The 24363-nt window shown below is 41.2% G+C and overlaps 1 pseudogene; it reads right to left on the bottom strand.

Annotated features, from left to right (window-relative positions):
* The window catches only part of LOC148019143 (diacylglycerol O-acyltransferase 2 pseudogene), a 164752-nt pseudogene extending 140992 nt beyond the window's left edge, over nt 1-23760 (bottom strand).
* Nucleotides 23761-24363: the final 603 nt, after the last annotated feature.

Genomic DNA, 24363 nt, shown 5'->3' with positions numbered 1-24363 from the left:
AAACTTATCCCTAGCACTTAAGACCTAGGAACCGTTCCTTTTAAGCAACGATTTTCCCTTTACAGCTAGGGCTTCTAACATCCTTGTGATACCTAAAATTTTCACACAATGCCCCACCACATGGGATGTTTCAAGCCATAGCTTTACTCCATTGTATGTTGGGTTTTTCCCATGGCACTATGGTTTTAGCATAATCACTTGTTGATGCCATGACCTCCATAGCTTCCAACATATGCATTCCATGCCCTCTTGGTTGATGGATGGTTATGCATGATTTCTCTTGGGTAGAGACCACATGGAGGCGTACCTTGATCCATGCCATCACATTAGAGGGTGGGGCAATCACTAATTGGTTACTCCTCTGACCACATAAATTATATTCTGTAGAGGACTCGTGCTCTACATAACTAACTAAGTCCATCAATACGTTTTGTCTAGGGAAAGCCAAGGTTTTCCATCCTTGAACGAACCCCATTTTATGGGCATCTTAGCACACTCTTAATCCTAATGGAAATCATAAACTTAGGTCCCTTTACAACCTAGATTTGAAAATTGCCACTTACATGTAGCTCCCGGCAAACACACCCCCCGTTGGGACCTAAAATGGACCCAACACTAGCTCTCTAGCACTAGCGAAGGACATCTATGACACATAAGACACCCCACACAACCTCACGGCCAGGAGTATCTATGACACACTCTACATTAATCTCTAATATCAATCTTGCATTTGTAATAGGACACAATCCAACTTTTTCCCTCCCCTACTCCTCATGGGAGATCCCATAAACATTGGTATAATATACCACGTTAGGAATCAACCTCTCGACTAAAACCCCATGGCCCCACTACAGCTCTCCTACATCTTGAGGATTGGCCCCTTGATATACTGCTCCAACATAAAGAACACACATACAAGCTCCACTCTTTTGTCTATCGAACGATCCATGAGTTGATATTCTCTCACTAGACTTACCCCAAGGAACCACTGGTCTAACCTACAACAAGGGCTCCCTCACGCTCTCAACGTTGGTTAATGTTTGGCATATAGGTACTATGCATCCACGATTTGATACCATGCTATGCTTAATGAAAATGTGAATACCTATTATTCACAAGCATTTCATTCTTTTAAAAAAATCAGCAAAGTGGAGCGTAAAATCATCCCTTTAATTATTTTCAATCTATGCGTTGTTGTTGTGTTGCTAGAGACTAGCAGTGAACTTAATCGTGCTACTAGTCTCTTAGTAATCAATCATCCTATATGATGTGCACAAAAAAAGATCAAAATTTCATCACTTTCAGCACTTAAACGCTTCCACAAACCCTTTTTTTCCCTACCGTTTATGTGCTGCATTTTTGGATAGGTGTAGGGTTTTGTCTTTTTATCATTTTCAATGTATAAAGCAATAAAAACACACTATAACATAAATACAAGGGCTAAACTAAGGCGATACCTCATGCTTCAAGCTTGCCACACATACACACACATTAGCCGTATTTTTTCCCCATTTTTCTATCCCAAAAAACCTAATTTCCTTCATTATTTGCTATTTATTTGCTCACAAATTATGGAAATTCAGATTTCTCAGTTTCTACCAATAAAAAATACTTAGCTCCACTGCCATACCAATTTTTATCTAATATGAACTCAAAACACCCAACAAAACCCAAAATTTCATCATTTTTTCATGAAAACCGCAATTTGCGGGTTTTGCGCGTTTTGCGAGAAATTTATATGTCATTGAAATTTCTCATTTTCATTATGATTTCAGAGAACATGCAGCATGTGTGTTAACCCTCAAACGAACGAAGGTGGAAAATCCGGAAAAGCTAAAGTAGAAGACAAAGACAAAGGCCAAGAAAAAGAGAAATGGAAGACAAAGGCGCACAAGGAGAAGAGTCTTAAATAAGGGAGAAAGGTACACAAGGAAAAGCGTAAGTCAAAACTTTTGTAAAAGACCGCAAGTTCATCATGGTTTAATTCAAGGTGTGCCGGGCTCTCACCCGTGCAATTTGTAAATGTAGATGGGCGGTGAAAAGGAGGCTAGAAAGATAGAAGGACAATGGGAAAAAGGGCCTAGGCTACGGTCGGCCATGTAAAAAGGGGAAAAGGGGATGATCGCCCAAAAGGGACTTAGGGTTTTGTATATAAAGTTGAAAAGTGAATGAGAAGCTCATTCTTGTGTGTGGCCAAAAGTAGCTCTCCTCTTCTTCTTCTTCTTGCTTACTTGAGCTTGTGCTTGAGAGAGGGAGTGTGAGAGTGTGAGGGAGTGAGTGTGTGAGGGTGAGGGACCATGGGGTGGAGAAGCTCTCCATCTTCTCCTCTCTTCTTCTCTTCTCTTCTCTTGCTCACGGCAATGGAGCTTGGAGCTTGGAGCGGGAGGATTGAGCTTGCTTGAAGCTTGCACTTGGATCGTGGAGCTACCGAAGTGCACGGGAGAGGAGGTAACTCGAACGGCACGGAGGAAAGCTCACTACACCCTTAGATGTGGATGGCACGTCGGTTATGTGAGAGGTAGCCATTAGTGCTCGGCTTGGAACGCTTGAATAATAAGCGGTCCATGGGTCTTGGCGGTTGAGTGAAAGCTCCCACATTTTGGTTCCGTTGCCAGGACAAACGGATTCAAGCCTTGAGCGCTTACGCGCTTTGAATCGAGCATTGAAGTAGGGTTTTCCCCAAACCGGTGCTTGAGATAGGTAGGAAGTGAGGGGTTGAAGATGGTATTCGATCCCTTGGCAAGTAGGTTTTTTGCTTTCTTGAGATTTATGTTGTGGAATGAAGTAGTATAGATATTTACTTTGTGATTTGGGTGCATTAGGGTAGGAAAAAACAAAGAAAAAGAAGAAAAAAAAGCATCATGGTTTCTATTGTCATAACAGGGCATGAGGGTTTGATTCATTTGCTAATTTGCATTTTGGAGTTTATTGGCTATCCCAGGTATATAGATCTCTTCCCCATCACTCTAGCATCATTCCTATGGAATCTTGTAGCTTACAATAAGCAATACCTTAAGATTTTGGACGAATTTGTGCTCAAAAGTGCGTTCGGGCCGGCGGACTCGGACATCTGACTCAGTGTCCGATTCCCAGAATCGGACGTCCAATTTTGAGAATCGGACGTTCGACAACAGTCTGATTGGACCATCCTATCCAATCGAACCACTCGGACCAACCCGTCCGATTTTGGAAATCGGACCACTCAGACGCTCGGACTCGGATGTTCGGCCGATCGGACCAACCCCGTCCGATCGGACCAACCTATCCGACTTGGACACTCGGACACTCGAACCACCCAGAATCGGACCAGTCAGATTCGGGCCACCCTGTCCGATCCGATTCCAGAATCGGACCACTTTTTTGATCCGACTCCCAGAATCGGACGTGACCAAAATCGGACCACTGGGCCAATCGGACCACCCAAAATCGGACATCCAATTCTGATAATCTGACTCTTGAAAATCGAACATCTGAGAATCGGACAAAAAATTGTCAAAATCGGACAGGTATCTAGAACACAAATTTTGACACATCTAAACCCCGAGATTGACCCCAAGGGCTACGTAGAGCTAAAGGCACATCACAGATCCATCACTGGGCTAAAATTTAGAGCACGTGGTTCAAAATTTGGCTATAAACGATCCTCCAAATTGTGCATGGCTTTTACCATAACGGTCCTGCGGGCCGGGGGGGACTGCCCCCCCCAGACCCCTACAGAGGGGGCTCTGCCCCCTCCGCACCTCCCCCGAGTAGGTTGGAGAGAAAACGCGCGATGTGAGACATGTCCTCCAAATTGGACCCTAGTGTAGCAATGGCTCTACACGAGCATGGAGTCTTAATTGCAATAGAGCAACCAAAAGCCCATACCCGAATAGAGAGAAACAGAGACCCTAGAACATCAATGGGCCAATCTAGCCATCAAGGGCAAAAAGGCCACACCACAAGAACACAAAGAAATTGTGTTCATACCATGTCTAGTCAGAGCGAAATGCAACATCAGCAAGCTATCAATACGAGGATGACTAGACATGACAGTCCTGACGATAGATGTACCTTGAGCAGCGCTGCACAAATGACCCAAGTCCTGACGATAGATGTACCTTGAGCAACCTTTAGCAAGGGTGACCTCATCGAACCTCAAGGGCAAGGCAAGGTGCTGACATAACAGTCAAGCCTGCGGATGAGAGCAAGGACTTGTTGGAAGAGTTAATACAAGCACAGGTCGAACAACGAGAACCAGTGAGTGAGGCCATGCCGGAAACAAGAAGGTCAAGAGACAATGCCAAGGACGGCCTTTGGACTTACGAATATCGTAGAAGACCCCAAAGGAAGGCCAATCCTTATAGACGAAGGCATCAATGAAGAGTCAGCACAACGCCGTGATGGATATCCAAAGCGTTGCTACGTGCTCAAGGGTATTATGAAGGCAACCGATGGATTTGGGTACCAAAACCCCCTGTTAAACCTCCCTAGTTGACTGAAGGCCAGGTCGTATCAAGAGCAAAGAAGCGTAGGAGGAGATCTAAACGGAAAACCAAGTCTTGAGTCAACAACAGTGGAGTGACCGAGCCCCTCATGGTCGAAATCAAGAAACCAAACAGGACCAATCGGAGGGTAGATCCTCAGCCTAGTGTGCTTGAAAGCAGACATCAGATGTAATCGTTGAGGATACGCAAAAGCCGCTAGTGCCCAAGGAGCCTTTGATTCCCCAAGAGGATAGCAAGCATCATAGGCACAACATTGCTCATGGCAAGGTTAAATGCTCAACAAAGCAAATAGCAAAATCATCGAACAGCCACGAGCAAATCTCCCAGCCAGAGTTGAAACCACTTAGGAGTCCCAAGTCTCCTACACCCTCTTCCCCTAAATAGACACAGGAAGCACAACAGTCGTCAAGTGTGGCTACTTGATCCCAATCTCTACCTACATCAGAGCTTCCAAATGTCCAAGAGGCAGGACACGACACCACCCTTAGCTCTCAACCTAGGGATATGCCTGTGCAATCCATCATGGCTAGCTCAACTGATACTCAAGTGAATGCTCTAAGGGCAACAAAAGGCATGACCACTTCTGATCTACCTAAGGACTTGACACCGCAGTCTACCAATGGTAGCCAGTCCACTGAACTAGCCACCACTACTTCCAATCAGGGACCACATCAGTCACAATCTTTGGCCGTGAGAACACCCCTTGTGGAACGTGTCCTTAGTGGTTTACCTGTGGAGGAGGTGTCGCAACCAACTCCCTCTACAACTCCATCACTTTCAAAGTGCCTAAAGCCTAGGCTGGAGGAGTTACACACAAGGGAGTTGGCTGAAGAGCTAGACTCTCTGAAAAGGGAGGCAATTGTGCTCTCACAACCTAGCAAGGCTATTCAGCAGGCCACGGCCATGTCCCATAAAGACACACTAGAGAAAGAGAAGGCTGAGGCCCAACCAAGCACATCAATGGTTGACCTAGTCTAGGGTCCTGAGTCATTGAGAGATGCACCTTCACTGACCAAGAAAAAGAGGAGAAAATATCGAAAACAACAGCAGCTACATGTGGTTGTGGACCCCAAGAACATTGAGACCAAGAGCACTGGAGAGCTACGGAATAAAGCATCAAGTCCATCCACCAGTGAGTCCATTGATGTCTCTCCTAATAGCGGTGAAACCTCAGACACATCCATGTGCTTTGAAAAATCAAAGCAGCTGTTGCCATCAACAGTTGCTTTCAACACTCAATCCACCAACAATAGAACTCACATAGACCAATCAAGAGTGGATACAACATTGTCACGACGGGATGACGAATTCACACCAGTCACACCCAAGGAGAACCATGACCCAATAACGAAGCCTCAAGAGAAACATGGAAACCCCAAGAGCATGAGCAATCCTAGCGTTGACCAATCTTGCTCAATTAGGCCTGAACCCCCAGCTATGCTAAAGCCTAGACAAATTCCTAGAACCTTGCATGAGATGGCAACCGAGCAAGCCCTTGTTGAACATAGAAGTATCGCAGAATGCTTAGCTGAGTTGGATGCTAAGCTCAAGGTGTTCACACAAGTTTATGTCCTTGCGGACGTGGGCACAATCCCCAAGGAGCAGCTTGGAGATTACTTGCCCTTTCCTCTATCTTGGGAAGAGCAAGAACATCTTGACGAGCACTATAACAAGCTCTTACATGAACGCATACGACTCATCTCTGACGAGGAAGCTAATGAACTGCGCTTAACCGTCATGTTCAATGAAGTGCTCTGCCAACCGAATCTCGTAGACATAGAGCAACTAAAGTGACTAACAGAGGGTCGAAGTCAATTTGAACAGCGTTGGTGTGAGAATCGCGTTGCAATGGCCGAACTAGGGGCTCAGATCATGACAGTTTCTCTGAGGAGAGATTGGCCAAGTGGCGGTCTCAAAGAGACCCAACCTATGTGGCACCAACTTCCCTTCGAGTGGTGACTATCATTCGGGGTACGGACTTGGCTGAACCTAGACAAGAAAACTCTCTGTTTGATAAGGTTCTCACTGAGGAGGAGTTACATGTTGCCAGTAGACTCGGACAAGGGTCCATGCTGCTCGATGTGGCAAAATATCTATCGGTACTAAGGAAGCTGCCACGAGTGCTGGATGTGTGTGCCACGCTCCAGTACAATCCTGAGTTCTACAATTGGTTTTTATCCTCACGGAGTGACATGGTTTCATGAACATGTACATAAATAAACAACGTGTTTTGTGACTGTGTAAATAATATCAAAAGAAGCAAAGGCCAACACACCCCATGAGCAATGATGACCAAGTGCAGGCGATACGCATCAAGTCAAAACTAAGGGATTCAAGTTGGCGATGTCTTGTTTAGCTGGAAATTTTCATTATGGTTGAAGAAGGTGACTTGCATGTACTCTCACGCCTTTCCAAGTGAATGCAGGATGACACGGATCAATGTCTAGAAGCGTTTAAGATCAAGGTCACCACAAGACCACCAACCCCATAAAGAACCATTATGGAGGAAGTGACAGGAATACCAAAAAAAAACAAAAGCCATGACGGAAATGCCACTGGATGAGAATCCAAGGACACCTCTACAGAAAGCACACATTGCAATTGAGCATGGCCAAAGCATAATCATTGATTACCTCCTCCTTCTTGGCCAAACTCTATGTTCGGGCATGAGCCACGCTCTCAACAAGGGCCAATGTCTCTTCATCATCCAGGATTCAATTCGCAAGATGCTTTGCCCTTGTCCATGTGCAGCTCACTCCAAGTGCTACCTCAATTGTTCGAAGTCTCACATGTTACAAATAGGATTGCAAATCTCTAGTGTATCTCTTCATCTCGACAATAGTTCCTCTAGCATCAAGGATGGTGACACAATCATCTCTGTAATATCCATTCTTCATAGCCTTTGGATCCCAACATTTCTCAATCCAAATGAAAGGCTAACAGCCTCAATGTATGGCATTGATTGTATTCATTTTTTTCCACCAAAAAAACAAAAAAAAGAGAAAGAAAGAAAAAAAATAAAAATAATAAAAAAAGCACACACGATCACAGCACCGCACCTAGGGGTCCTCAAATTAGGTACGTCTAGTGACCTTGGTCAGCTGGCTCCGTCCCTAATCCCCTAGCCCTTTGTACATCCCCCACACTTGTTCAGGGCACATTAAGGGTAGGACATACCTAGGGAGCTTGTCTTGCCTATGGTTAGACCTGTCACCCTGGCCCACTTGCACAATTCCCTCTTGCACTCTGCCTTAATACCATTGCAATCAATTGTGGTAAACACTGCACAATTGGCTATAAAATGTACACCTTCCTCATCAAACAAGTCCAATAGCTTCCAGCTACCAGAAGTGCGGTGTCCTTGTATTCAATTATGCTACGTCGTGCAGTCACAATGCAAAGGATGTCTCATATACCTTCACATGTACATTTTCTCAACATGGACAACTTTGCTTCATCCACACATTGTTACGAGAAACTAGCCCATGGTCTTCTAACTATGTAATATCTAAGTATGCACGAGCACTCACATAATATCTGCACCGAAGTATATACACAGTTTGGGTCCTCAAGTGTAGGATACTACTCTCAACTTGCTTAGAGTTCGACCTGTCTCCCAAACTAATCAAAATATGACTTGTGCACAATAGAGAAGACTAGCACTACCCTTAGGGAGAGACAACATGAGAGATTTTCAATTGCAGGTGTTGAAGACTCCAACGAAAGTGTCGTTCGCTCTTCATCAACACCCAACTCTGAATGCTTATCCCTTACCATCCGACAAGCCCACAAAGAATTGTCATGTGCAGAATCCCCAATAAACCAACACTTGTGCTGGCCATCAATGCAATCCCCAACATAAAATAGCCCTACCACCAACTCCAACAACTGTCCACCAGCCACCTTGGCCACCAACAGGCCCCTAGGACCTTCTGCCACAACACCACCAACACTCCTCCATGGAAACCACAGGTGTCCTTGTCACCCACGTCTTTGGTGCATGCTATAGCCTGCTACCTACGACAGTGAGTGCCATGGGACTGGCACTCGTCTAGGAGGGGGGTAATGTTAACCCTCAAACGAACGAAGGTGGAAAATCCGGAAAAGCTAAAGCAGAAGACAAAGACAAAGGCCAAGGAAAAGAGAAACAGAAGACAAAGGCGCACAAGGAGAAGAGTCTTAAATAAGGGAGAAAGGCGCACAGGGAAAAGCGCAAGTCAAAACTTTTGTAAAAGACCGCAAGTGCATCATGGTTTAATTCAAGGTGCGCCGGGCTCTCACCCGTGCAATTTGTAAATGTAGATGGGCGGTGGAAAGGAAGCTAGGAAGATAGAAGGACAATGGGAAAAGGGCCTAGGCTATGGTCGGCCATGTAAAAAGGGGAAAAGGGGATGACCGCCCAAAAGGGACTTAGGGTTTTGTATATAAAGTTGAAAAGTGAGTGAGAAGCTCATTCTTGTGTGTGGCCAAAAGTAGCTCTCCTCTTCTTCTTCTTCTTTTTCTTCTTCTTCTTCTTCTTGCTTGCTTGAGCTTGTGCTTGAGCGAGGGAGTGTGAGAGTGTGAGGGAGTGAGTGTGTGAGGGTGAGGGACCGTGAGGTGGAGAAGCTCTCCATCTTCTCCTCTCTTCTTCTCTTCTCTTCTCTTCTCTTCTCTTCTCTTCTCTTCTCTTGCTCGCGGCAATGGAGCTCGGAGCTTGGAGCGGGAGGATCGAGCTTGCTTGAAGCTTGCACTTGGATCGTGGAGCTACCGGAGTGCGCGGGAGAGGAGGTAACTCGAACAGCACTAAGGTAAGCTCACTACACCCTTAGATGTGGATGGCGCGTCGGTTATGTGAGAGGTAGCCATTAGTGCTCGGCTTGGAACGCTTGAACAATAAGCGGTCCATGGGTCTTGGCGGTTGAGTGAAAGCTCCCACAATGTGAAACCAAGAATAGACATTGTTGAGGATTTCACTTAAGCATTTTTCATAAAAACGAAGAAAATACATACCTACACATAAAAACCCTCGGATTTGCATCGTAAGCCGTGCATGTGAGGTCATTGATGCTTCTCCTTTGCCGCTAATATACTCCCTTGCTCTGATCTACAACCTCTACTGCTCCATCAGCATCATTACATCCAATTCCTCATCAAACCCCACCCCCTTTCTCTCTTGAATTCATACGCATGAACAAGCATTAAGAGGAGAGAGGAGCGAGGAGAGAGAAATACTAGTTTACATTCTCTTTGCAAGGGGCAAACCAGCTCCGAATTGAAATCTGTCTAGACAAACATTTCTGTGACATCGAAATCCATCATCTTAGCCTTTGTTGTGCTCTTCTTGGCTTCCAAATATAGTAGTTTCTTTATAACCCTGAACTTTGCATGGGGGGTCAAACAAACTCTGATGAATGATCGATAAATCGAGACTTGCATTGGATTTTTGAAATCAAAATGCATCTAGGAAAAATCCATCTCAACCATCCACCATTGTTTGATTTTTCATGAAAAATCACTCTTTGACACCTCCCAGCCACTTTGTTGCTTCAAAAACGGCTTCAAATGCCAAGAAAGGCACAAAGTCGGCTCCTAAAATGCAATGCTCACATGTAGTGATTGTGATCAGCACTAGAGTTCTTAAACAAGCCTTAGAAGACTCCCAATAGGTCATGACCAACATTTGAACAAATGGGAATCACAATGAACCAATGCCTACCTATAAAGAACAATGGCAGCTTGCCTATCTTCAAAGAATCCTAGATCTTCACTTTCTTTAGATCTTCTTCATTGCCTCATGCTTCGAGAGCCCACCTAGCATGGCTCTGATACCATGTTGAGAGAGACAGATAAAGAGAAGGATTGGAGCAACAGAGAGGAGCTGTATGCTCACACTCCTTTTTCATATTATTCTATAACACATATATCAAAGTGAATACAACACTCTAAGGTCTGTGAGACCATTCACACCAAGTATAGACCAACTTATTTAATGTCTGGATATGAAACAGTTGGACAAGCTAAGTGTAAGGTACACACAACCGAAAGATAGTAGAGCTGAGCTTGAAATCTTAACACCAAAAACCTACAACATTATTTGATGCAATTGAACTAGTTAAGAGATATGCAAGGAAGTACTATAAGAATGAACATTTTCAACAAGGTTCTAGATAGCCCCGCATCCCTTCAAGATCAGCCCCATATGGAGGTGGCTTTCGAGGCACTTCTATGCCTAATAATAGCCCCAAAGTACCCATTTACCCCGCCTTCCATGTTGCTGAAAGAAAAATGGGCACTTTTGGGACAACATTTGGCTCTAATGCTGAGAATAAGTATGCTAAAAACAAACTATCCACTGGATCACCTTCCCCTGGCTCCAGTAGCCAATGCTTCATTTCTCTAGTTGTTATGAAGGAACGAAAGGAAAAAGGCCTATGCTGTCAATGTGGGAATAAGTATACTGTTGATCATGCCTCCAAGTGCCCGTACAAGATAGCTAAGGTCAAGGTTCATAGCATGTATGTCATGGAAGATTAGCACAATGATGAGGATGACCTACCCACTGACCAAGTTGAGCTTGCTAAGGATGTTGATCACAAGCAGTTCTATGACCTAGAGGATGCATTTCCTTTTGACTGGGGCAGTTATCCATCATGGATACTTGATCGGACATCCCACCCACCTACCACTTCCCTTTGCTCTATCTCCTTGGATGCTTGGATGGGTTCCGAAAGCCCCATCACCCTACGCATTCAAGGAAGTATCCATGGAAAGCATGTCTTCATCCTTTTGGACAATGGTAGCACTCATAGTTTTGTCAATAAATCAGTCATTGATCAGTTGAACTGCACCCCTATAGAATTACACCAGCCCTTGAAGGTCCAAGTAGCAAATGGAGAGGAAGAAATCAGTACACATGTATATCCCATAGTCCCTTATGCTTGGCTGAAAATTATGTGGCACTGGTTGATCTAATTGCCCTAGATATGGGCCCCATTGATGTTGTCTTGGGTTGTGTTTGGCTAAAACAATTGGGGAAAATTTCCATGGACTTCTCTCAGCTTTACATGGAGTTTATGATGCATGGACAACCCATCCACCTAGAGAGAGTTCAAGATCATGCTAATTTTCAGCTCAGTACAGCAAAGAAACTCAAACAAGAATTTAAGAAGTGCTCACGAATCTTTGTATTGCAACTGAATGAGGACAATTTAGATCAGCCCTCTACAATATCTCATGATTCAACCTTGCAGGCCTTACTTAAGGAGTATAGTGATCTATTTCATATGCCTACATCCCTTCCCCCTAAATGGCAAGTGGACCACCCACTTGATTTAGAGCCCCATTCCAAGCCAATAAGCCCCTAAATAGCAAGTGGATCACCCACTTGATTTAGAGCCCCATTCCAAGCCAATAAGCAAGTCCCCTTATAGACTCCAAGTGTGAGCATGAAGAGGTTGCAAAGCAAGTCAAGAAGATGGGTTTCATTGAGCCAAGTTCTTCCCCCTATGAATCCCCTGTCGTGTTAGTCAAGAAGGCTCTTTTTGCATGTGTATTGACTACATAGACTTGAACAAAATCATGGTTAAGAACCACTACCCCATCCCATGAATCAACGACTTGCTGGATGAGTTGAAAGGGGCATGTCTTTTCACTAAGATTGACTTGTGCTCTGGCTATCATCAGATTCGTATGAGGGAGGGAGATGAGGTCAAAATGGCATTTAGGACTGATCGTGGAATTTATCATTTTCTCGTGATGTCTTTTGGTTTGACTAACGCCCCCGCCACATTTCAAAGCGTCATGAACAAAATCCTTCAACCCTTTCTTTTCAACTTTGTGCTTTTTTTCTTCGATGACATCCTCATTTATAGGAGCAAGTCATCAAAGAAGCACTTGGCACATGTCAGAAGGGTGCTTGACATACTAAGAGAGAGCATCGACTCTTTGCTAAGGAGAGAAAATGCACCTTCATGCAGACATCTGTGGATTAATTGGGACATATTGTGAGCAAAAATGGCATATAGGTTGACCTAAAGAAGGTGCAATGTGTTAGGGGCTAGCCCACTCCTTTCACCACCACTTTGTTGCGTGGCTTCCTTGGTCTCTCTTCATTCTATAAACACTTCTTTATGCGCTATTCCAGCACCTTTAACTAATCGATTAAAAAAGGAGTCATTCTTTTGGGATGCCATTGCTAGTCATAGCTTTAAGCAGTTAAAGGATGTGCTTACTTTCTCCCCCATCCTTGTTTTCCCTAACTTCTCTAAGCTATTTACCATTCATTGTGATGCTAGTGGTAGGGGTATCGGTGCAGTATTATTGCAAGAGCATGATGTGATTGCATTTGAGAGCCACAAGCTTGATGAGAAGGAGATGCAAATGAATGTATATGACCAAGAGATGTTGGCCATCCTCCATGCCATCAAGAAATGACACCGCTATTTGTATCGCAGTCGCTTCCAAGTAAAAAGTGACCACCGAGTCCTCGAGTACTTCTTGACTTAGTCCACTTTGACTCCTAAGAAAAGGCAATGGGTGGCAACCTTACAAAACTATGACTTTGACATTTCTCACACTCCGAGCAAGGATAATATTGTGTCTGATTCACTCTCTCAGAATGTGGACATGCAAAGTATCCTCTATTTGAGAATTGCACAGTGATTGGGTTGAAGAGCTTCAAGAGGCTTACTTGTTAGATGATCACTTCATATACATCTTCTAGAAATTACAACATGGGGTCATGGCTGAAAGCTCCCAATATCAGCTCAAGCATGGCCTTATTTGGTCCCATGGCAAGATTGTCATCCTACACACTTCCCCCTTCACCCATAAGATCATGGAAGAGATGCATTCTTGCCCACTGCTGGTCACTTGGGTGTTTTCAAAACATATGATAGGATATCCACTTATGGAGGGATGTCAAGGACTTTGTGACCAAATGTGTTTCATGCCAATAAAACAAGAATAGTACACTCAGGCCCACTGGCCTCTTGCAGCCCCTCCCTATCCCTGAAGTGAAATGGACTCATATCACAATGGACTTCATCACTAGCCTTCCCGCGAGGGACCAAGAAATGGTGGAATAGTATCTATGTGGTAGTTGATCGCCTCAACAAAGCTGCCCACTTTATTTCCACTAAGACCCAATACACTACCTCTCAAGTTGCCACTCACTTTATGGAATATTTCTTCAAGTTACATGGCTTACCACAAGTCATAGTACATGATCGGCATGCAAAGTTTATGAGCAACATTTGGTGAATAGTTTTCATATCCGTGGGGACCAAGCTTGCTCCATCCACTGCATACCACCCTTAGACTGATGGGCAAACTGAAAGAGTGAACAAATGGCTTGAGACATATTTGAGACACTTTTGCCATGATGTACAACACAGTTGGGATACGACGCTCTACTTGGCTGAGTTTTCATATAATAACTCCACCCACTCCAACATTGAAGTTTCCCCTTTCGAGGCCTTATATGGCTATAAAGTTCCCCTCCCTATAGTCTTATTTAATGATAATATAAACCCTCAGAGTCAAGCTGAGTTGGATATCATGCAAGCCTTACTTCAACAATGTAAAGTGAACCTTCAAAAGACCCAAACACACATGAAACTCTATCTGATGAGAAAAGAAGGCACTTGGAACTCCAAGAAGGGGAATTGGTCCTTTTGAAAGTGCCTAAGTCCTACTACTCCATTCTCAAAGAGGGCAATAGTAACAAGTTGGCCCACTGCTTGTATAGCCCATATCGGATCCTAAAGAGAGTTGGTGACTTGTCCTACCAATTAGAACTTCCCCCTACCACCAAAATCCACAATGTGTTTCATGTCAACTAGCTAAAACCCTTCATGGGCTCCTTAGTGGATTATGTGGAAGAACTTCCCCCATAGATGAAGAAGGCATCACTTAGTATATCCCTAAGGCAATCATTGGACAGCAAGATAAGTACTTAAGTTCTCAATCCATTAAAGAATACCTCATCAAATGACAATGCCTATCCTTGGAAGAAGTCTCTTGGTGCCCAGCAACCATTTTCAATGAATTTTCCCACCTTCAAGAGGCCCAATGGATTGAAGACTAGCCGGTTATGCCCTAGTTGACCACCCTTCACCTGCAGACTGCACACTATTTTAGAAAAGTTTTGTACTTATCCAAATCTCAGGCATGTGCATCCTACATAGGCTGAAAGTACTCATCATAAGCTCTATTTTGACATGTGGCATGCCCCATTTGGAGGAGCCTATCAAAAGTTATGACCTGTTTATCTCAACAGGCCGGTCATGGACATCATGTTGTCCCTAATCTTTACCTACCCATTTTTCATTGTAAAAGGGCTCAGAGTAGTACACTACAACCCTCCCTTATCCCACCCATCACTCCCCTCCCATTCTCTTTATTTTTTAGGGCAAACACCTTCAGGGTGAGGATGGATTGTAACAAGCGAGATACATACAAACTAGGGGTTAGACACCCAGTGACACTGACCGAGGTATATAAGGTGTAAGGGTCCCATATTAGGGCAACCAGTGATTATCAAGAGCATACTCTTCATCTTCACCTTTAGCTTCCATGGCTTCCTCCTCCCTTCTTCTCTCTTTTATATCTTTCTCTCTCCTCTTCTAGTCTTCTTTCCTCTTCTTCTTGCTCTCTTTCTCTCTCTTCAGCTTCTCTACTCTCTCCTCTCAGCTTCATTCATTACAGAAATGAAGGAATGTGGAATTTAACAAAGGTGAATGGGTTTTCTTGAAGATTCTAAAATCCCATTATGCTTCTCTTAAAGGAATGTATAATAGACTTGCTCGTCGATTTTATGGTCTATACAAAATGATCGAGTGAGTCGAGGATCTTGTTTATCAACTTGATTTGCCTTCAACTACTTGTATCCACAATGTCTTTCATGGATCTCAACTAAAGAAGTATGTTGGTCCTAAAATTCAAGTTCTTGAAGAACTACCTCCCCTTGATGAAAATGGTTTGATCATGTATTACGAACTCGAAAAGATTGTTAGCACAAGTGGGAGAAGATTCTAAGAAATCAAATTCTTATGGAGTATCTTATTAAGTGGAAGAGTTTGCCTATGGAAGAGTCTTCTTGAAAACATTCTTTCTACTTGGAACAATTACCATGGCTTCTTCAAGAGTATACTTCACTCAATAAGTAGTAAACAATTTTCTATATTCAATTTCTATGAAGATTTTACTTGCTTTATCTTCATCAAAATTAGATTTTGATGGCATGGCTGGATATTAAATATTGACCTCTATATTTCTATAGCTTGTACATGGAAATCAAACACTTCTACTTCAAGTTATGGCTATAATTATACTACTTTCTATTTTGGACAACATACAATAATTTCTTCAACATGCATACTTCTCCTTTATCGACTTATGTAATCTTCTTCAACTAGGAGTTTCATTTCAGCATGGATCCATATGTTTCAAGCTATCCTTGTAATCTTCCTTGTATCTTGTCCCAATCTTAGCTTTGACGATAAAGTTCTTTTAAGCAAAGATGGCTTGTAATAAAGTAAAATAATGCCTTAGTCAATTCTAGCCTTACGTCTAGGGTTAGATATAAAAGGCTAAGTTGTAACTTGCCAAGCATCTTTTGCCAATTCTAAACATTTCTTATTTGAGTTTTCCACCTCCCACTATCCATTGAGGGTGCATACTCTTTGGCCATCATGGCATTGGGGTAGATAGCATGCCCCTCTCCATAGCATGAAGAGGATATTATAATGTAGTCTCTCATTGATGATACTCAGCCATTGTATTAGTTGGTAATATGATTCATGGTTGCCTAGCTACCTTAGCTATGTCTTTCTTATCATTAATTGTATTTCTTGTATTTTCAATATTTTAGTTTGTTGTGGGAATTAGCTTCTTTACAGCTTGAGTTATCTTCTTTAACATGCATCCATGATATCTTCTGTATTTCTCAACAATCAAAGAAGCATGTGGGTCTATCAAGTCAAGTTTTGGAAGTGTTACTTCTTATGGATAAAGATCTCATTATCTATGAGCCCCAAGATGGTCTCATTATCTATGAGCCCCAAGATGGTGTCATTATCTATGAGCTAGTCAATTTTTGGAAGAGTTTTCTCTTATGGATGAAGACAGTCCACTTAGAAGCCATTGTCATATTTTGACTCTCTTCTTGGCTTTTACATGAAGAATAATGAATTCTGAATATGGTGTCTTTATGTATTAAATATCTAACTTAACATATAACTTGATTTAAAAAAAGAGTTTCTTTATAGTGTCTATTTTCTAATGACACTTCATTTGCTTAATTTTGAAAAAATTATGGTATATTTCCTTCTGATAGTCTTGTTTGGACAATTACAACAATTTGTAGTCATTCATTTCTTTGTACTTCAATGTGATCTTTTCCATCATATGGGCTTCCTTTTCAACATGGATCTACATCCTCCAAAGCTCTCTTATAAATTTCTATTGTAATTATCTTTCATATTCCCTCAAGGGATACACCTTATAGAACATGTAAGATACCATATGAGTTCAAAAGAAAGGGTATTTTATTTAGTAAAATTTATAGGACTATATTTATAAAATGGATTTTTTAATTACAATTGAAAAAAAATCTATAAGTTTTGTGAAGTAAAATAGGATCATTTTATGGCCTTATAGCATGTAAAGAAATGATACTTCTTAATACCATTTGAATGCATGTTGTATATAGATGATTTTTTATAGGTGCACCCCCTAAACACATTTAAAGCTTTGAGGAAAAAGATTATTTAGGCTTGTAATAAAGCATAGGTTAGGGGAGAGTGTAAAAGACTGAAACTGTAGCATGTGCACATCTTTTTCTCATCAATCAATCTTCACTTTTGAGAATTCCAAGCTTGAGCCTCCCATCATAGCAAGAGGGCGCATACCTTGCTCCACCATAGCAAGAGATGGTTATCTTGCTACCTATCTTCAATTTCTCCATTATTGCATTTTCTTCAAGTGATAATACAAGCATTAGTTATGGCCACCTTGTCTATGGATTTCCTATTATATTTTATGTAATTCTTATTCAACAAGGATAATTGTTATCTTTATTGTTTTAATGTTATTAGCGATGTAAGTGCTTGGGGTGAATGAGTGTCCTATTTGTTCAAATTAAGTGATTGGTGAGCTTAAGAGATGTGTGCTTGGTTAGCGACAACACCAAATGGCATTCCCTCCGCCAACTTTTAGCCTTACCAAATGCTACTATATGGTCTTGGCCATGCATCTCACTTGCCCTTCTAGTTCCTTGGACCTTCTAAACTACTTTGAAGGCTCTTATGAATCCACAATCATCATCAAAAAATCTACTTAGGCCAGTTGTTTCTAGCCTGATCCTCTCTTTTTTATTCATATGGTTTAGATTTGAAGTGTGGAGACAATTTGATTCGGCAACACCCTGCCCATTGTCATGCATTTTCACACAAACTAAAAACCCTTAGGGTTGCATTTGATAGTAGAACTTTGTGTGCACTTGCTTGTATGATAGATTATTTTTATGTTTATAGCCTAGATTTTTTAATTTCTATCTAGACTAGTTCTTTAGCGGTCTTTTTTTTTCTTTCTTGACATGTATGCTCTTGTTGGTCAAGATTGTTGTGTGCCCGATTCATTAGAACCAATTTTGAGGGGGAAAATAGCATTTTAATTGGTGTTTGCCAATTATTAAATTAGCAAATAGGTTAATGGGATACTGCCGTATGTGTGGTCCAATGTAACATTTGACTCTCTACTAATTCAGCCATATTTCTTCTAATACTAGCAAAAAGATGAAAATGAGCTACTAAGCATAGCCTCACGAAGCAATTCCAACCAAATGATTCATTCTTGACAATTACATTTTTTCATGTCACAAGAGTAATAAATAGAAAAGAGAAAACATGAACTTTCATTGGAAAGGAAGGATTCTAGGGTTCAAAATAAACAATAAAAATTGTGTGTAAGGACCCAAAATATATATACTACAAAGGACCTTTTCTTGGCACCTTCCATGTAGCAATAGATTTGAGCTCATTGTAAGGTAATGAAATTTACTTTTCAAGGAACATTAACATCTTGTAGGAATTTTTACTTTAGTTTGTATGTTTTTTTTAGAGCATGTAGACTAATTTTTAGTTTATGTAGATGTGTTTCATCAATAGGCATGGAATGGTAGCTAATGGAGTCCTTGAGGAGTACATTTCCTATTATGCATGTTGAATTTGAAAATATTATTTACCCTAATCGCTCATCATCCTTCTTCATTTAAAGAAAAGTATATTTTGTATTTGCATCATATGTTGTTCCACCAAATACACATGCATTTGGAAGGTTGGAAAAGCTTCATTCACTTTATCTCAATTGGCTAACAAATTGGGATAATCCTGACAATAGAACCATCCAAGGATTCAAGTTAAAGTTTATTGAATATATTCAAAATTCCATGAAGATTGGGAGGATATCAAGGAGAGTCAACTTAACTTAGTTCATTGCAATTCATGTTTTTGGATCAATCTTTCAAGGAATAGGTTTGCACAAGAAAAAAACAATGTCCTGGCGGCCAAGAGAATGTCATCTAGCACAATAATTAAAATATTTAGAGAAAATTCATTGTTAGTTGAGAAAGAATACAATGTGCTGGCCAAGAGAATGTCATCTAGCACAATAATTAAAATCTTTAGAGAAAATTCATTGTTAGTTGAGAAAGAATACAAGGATGATTTGTTTCTCTACAAATATTTGGAGGAACTTGGTACCTTGTCATAAAACATTCCAAAGCAAACACTACATCTTTCTTTCCAGTATAATAGATCTAAGAAGGTAAAAGGTGCATGGATACCTTTGGACTTTGAGGAAAGCAATGACGACTTTATAGTGAGTGTCTACTTGGAGGATGAGGATACAGGCACTCCATGTTTGTCTAGCTATCAGTGTATGCACCGTGGAATTCAGGTAAGCTCTAAGTCAAAAAAGTATTTTGTATCAGTTACAAGAAATTAGCAAAAAAATGTGAAATTCTTGGATAGGATCAAAACTATGACAAGGGAGGGCAATAGTTGATTCACACCCATTCCAAAGTTGTACGCTATTAGTATATCCATTGTAGGGTCTAGGTGCATACTAAGTCAAAAAACTGTTTTTCAAGAAGAACAATTACTTGGGAAAATAGAAGTGAAAAATCAATCATAATATGATATTTATTAGTACTCTAACATACCCGAGAAGTACTAAAATTATTGTGTCATTTATTGTTTTTCTCCTTCTTATGAATAAAGGTAGTATCTTCAAGTGAGATGGATAGGTACTTTGGATCTTGATATCTTGCAACATTTACAACAACTTGCCTTGGAATTGGACTTAGCTTTCTAGCATCTTCTTTCTCCATGTTCAAGAGATTATCATCACCTTGCTCTCTTTCTTTATCATCACCTTGTTTTGTGGCTCTTCTTTTTATTATCTACCTCTCTATGTTTGTCCTCATGAACTTTATCCTCCTATCCTCCTAAAGATTTGATATTTTCATTCTCCTTAGTACTAAAGACCTTTTGTTCATCATTTTCCTTTCTCTGCCAATCACCCTAGATGTTACGTAAATTGTCGTCTTGTCTTCAATCTATATACCTATCATTTTCATTTCCCTTATCAAAAAACTTCTCCTATAATACCATATTAGAGAATTTGGGAATTTCTCAAGTCTCAATTTTAAATAAGTGATAAATATTTGACCACGGGGCCAAATGTTGATCCACAGTTGAAAGCGGGTTTTGGGAAGGTAGTGTATATAGTATTTAGGGTAGAATCCACCTTTAAGTAAGACAACAAGATTTAACCATGTGATCAAATAACAAAGGTATTGGGGGTTCCCAAAGTGCATGGAATTTCCCTAATATAATGTTCTATTCAAATATTTCTTTATCTTTGAAAGAATTCACCTTTTCAATGAATACCTATCCTTGGTCCTTCTACTAGGAGCAATGTTTAAAATTTCATGGGCCTTTCTATCAACAATGTATGTTGGCTCAAGCAATTTTTCAAATCTATACCTTATCAAATTGGCTATGTCCATATCCTTATCCACCACCAATGTGACTCTATGAGCACGTCCACCATAAATATATCTATCTTGGAGGAAATCAATCAGGTAGACATGTGATGGCAGAAGACTCTCACCTACCTCTAATGTCAAATCTATTTTAAATGCCCTTGAAAAGACTTAGGAAAGGAGGTTTGGGGATGATCTTGTCAAAGGACTTTGGGGTTTTACTAATTTCCCTCAGTGCATTCATTTGATGTGCCAAGCTCTTCTTAAGAGACTTGATTGCCCTTTCCTTTGCATGATTGACTAATGCATAGGCATATGCACCTTGTTTGCCCTTTCCAAAATTTATTGCCATCTAGGTTTTTCCACATGAGTCTATTGATCTTGGAATAATAACATATGTGTGCATCATTGAGTCCCTAGGTATCCCATCATCTAGCACAACTTCAATCTACATACAGATGACAGATCATCGGGGTGCACCTAGCCCTTTGCTTGATCCATATAAACCTTTTCTTCCAAATCATCATTTAAGAAAGCATTTTTAATGTCCATTTGACAAAGATTCTAGCCTTTGGATGTAGCCCATGCTATAACAATCCATACAGTTGCCATCTTAGTAACCAAACTAAAGGTTTTCTTATAATCCAACCCATACCATTGGACGTATCCTTTCACTACCAATCTAGCTTTGTACCTCTCTAGTGAGTTATCTGACTTACATTTTACTTTATAGACCCACTTCCATTCAATAGAACTAGGCAACTCAACCAAATCCCATGTTCTATTTTTTAGCAAAGCCTCATATTCATCAACCATAACCTTGCACCAGTTCTCATCCCTAATTGCTTCTGCAAAAGATGTAGGCTCTTTGTATTTCACTACTCCTGTCATGTATGCATAATGTCTCATTGAGTATCCACTATAGGTAAGCCTATCCACAGGCTTCCTTTCTCTTAGCAATCTCTGCAATGGAGGTTAACTGGATTCTGTTCTCTCATGAGCCAGTACATATCTCTGCTTAACTCCATGTGTAACCACTACATGTATGCCATGTGTAACTACTACATGTATGCCAAACTCCATGTGTAACCACTAGATTATGTTCTCTCATGAGGCAGTACATGTCTCTGCTTAACTCCATGTGTAACCACTACATGTATGCCAAACTCCATGTGTAACCACTAGATTTTGTTCTCTCATGAGGCAGTACATATCTTTGCTTAACTCCATGTGTAACCACTACATGTATGCCAAACTCGTTATCAAGACTCTCACTAGAGTCATATCTTGAAGTTAATGGACTTGTAAAAACATAAGAAACCTTCTCTTTTCTTGTATCTTTCCCCCTCACTAACATATCCATGTAAATGGATGGAGACCCATGGTTGCATAACCTGCATATTCAAGGACTTACATTGCCAGATGTATCCTGAATAGTAGGTCCACTGATAGAAGAATGCCTTGTTGTCCATTTTTAGCATACATGCCTTGTGAAGTGTCATTATATACTACATCTTGCTTAGCACCATACCAAGATGCTAACTCATCAAATACGACATCATGGTTGAGAAATATCTCTCGTGTAGTTAGAATAATGCACTTATATACCTTTCTTTCTAGTAAGTATCCAATGAAAATACATTTCACTACTTTAGGGTCAAGTTTCTTCAATTTTTCATCACGAACATGAACATTGGTAGTACTACCAAATACTTTCAAATGTCGTATGTCAAGCTTGTAGCCATATACCTGCTCATAAGGTGCCTTTTCATGTATTCTTGCAGTAAGTATTCTATTCATAACATAGATAGCCGTAAGTGCTACTTCAACCCAATAAGACAATCGCATATCCTTCATATTTAACATGGCTCTTGGCTCTTTCTTTTAGTAACTTCATTCTGCTGTGAAGTATAGTTGTGAGTCAATTGCCTCCTGATCCCATACTTTGGTAAGTATCTGTCAACCTCCTTTAAGACATACTCTCCATCACTGTCAAATCATAAGCATGAGACATAATATTTAAGATCTTTTTTGGCATGAGCTTTAAAATTCATAAAGCTATCCAACACCTCATCTTTATGATTTAAGATGTATATCCATGTGTCCCTTGTAATGGAGGGGAATACTTAGTGTCAGGTTGACCTAAGTATAAAAGGTGAAAGGACAGATGTATATTAAAAATTGGTACCTATGCAGTGTCCCTTACACCTTTTATACTTAGGTCAACCTAACACTAAGTATTCCCCTCCATTACAATCCATCCCCACTCAAAATAAAGTTTTTGTCCTCAAAAACAAAGATTAGACTTATTGGAATGGCCAGGTAGTATGGCCAAGTAGTGGGCTACAGAGTACTACTCTGTACAGCGTTACAAGTGGGAGGGGGGGGAGGCAGGGCTGAAATCATGTATGCAGTGTGAGCATGAGGGAAGGTGTCTCAGCACAAGATGATCACTAATTCCAAACCCCGGGATCAAATAGATAACCTGCATGGTAAGCATCACCAGCGTGCAGGTCATCCATACAAACGTGGGTCTTTGCACTGCCACCGGGATCAAAAGGAAAGTGGTTATCCCTTCCATGTAGTGGATTATCATTCATGAGTGAAGCTGGAATGATCATGACTGTTGACTTTTGCATCAAGTCTTTGATGAGAGTCATATGATTAAACTTGGCATGTGCATGGGTGCTATTGGAAACATACAGTACTGCATACTTTAAAAATTTTCCTACATCATTCCCGATCTGTTGCATGTCCATGATCCCAACATTCTTGGCAATTACCAAGCATACAAACACAGCATCCTTGGACTGTGAAGGGTCTCCTCATGGGGCTGCAGTGGAATGTCCACTTGATCAGTGATCTGCTCATGGTCTTCAATTTGATTAATATGTTGCCCATGATCTCCGTCATGCTGGTCATGATCTGCGCAAGAGTCACATGATCTCCATGGTCTTCAACGCACTGGTCATGTTGGTCATGATCTGCAAGAGTCACATGATCTCCATGGTCTTCAACGTTCTGCCCATGATCTACTTGCCCATTCACTTGAGACTTCATCCATTGCGAGATTTGAAGACCAAGGTTGTCCATAGTGGCTCTCAGTTTGAGCAATTCACCCATCATTTTTGTGTGATTGGCCATTACAGCTGCATGTCGTTCAGCCTGCCTTCTCTCATGTAAACATAGAGTGTGTTTAAGGGCATTGAGGCCTATCATATCTGGTGAATGCTCTTCAACATCCATGATGTCTTAATGTGAGGCAGCTGAATTGAATGCTTTAGAGTTAGAGAATCTGCTACTCAATATTGTTGGGTAATGATTACTGATTACTTGCTAATGAATCAGACTTTATTATTACTGCTCTAGTTTGGTTGTTGCTCGCTACTACTGGAAATTTCCCACTCTATGCCACTCTCACAAAGTACACACTATGCTGAAAATTCTGAAGCAGGAGTCATGTTAAACTCTTGTTTCTTCTTATCTCGCCTTAGGAGATCCAGAGTCTAAATCAAAAGGTCAACAAGCCAAATATGCTATTGTTGTCTATCTGGTAGTCTCCTGCCAGTCAATGCATCAGGGTGGGCGCCTACCCGCAGTCACAAATGAGCTACAACCACAGTCACAAATGCATTTAGCACTTCATGCCACCTTGCGAAAGCTTCAGAATCTGGATGGGATGTCATCTGGCTATATTGAATCACTTAGTCTCAAGTGCTATTTATATGCAGGTTGTTGAGGAGCTCCATATTCTCAGAAACTCAATTTCAACCTTTTGAGGGACTTGAAAAGATCAAACCAATCAGGCCATTTCAAATACCCCTTGGCACAACGCTCGATGCATCTCAA

Source organism: Lygodium microphyllum, chromosome 20 (assembly GCF_053477565.2).
Source record: "Lygodium microphyllum isolate KBCC chromosome 20, Lygodium_microphyllum_v1.1.10, whole genome shotgun sequence".
Taxonomy (NCBI): domain Eukaryota; kingdom Viridiplantae; phylum Streptophyta; class Polypodiopsida; order Schizaeales; family Lygodiaceae; genus Lygodium; species Lygodium microphyllum.
This window is presented reverse-complemented; position numbering and strand designations above follow the sequence as displayed.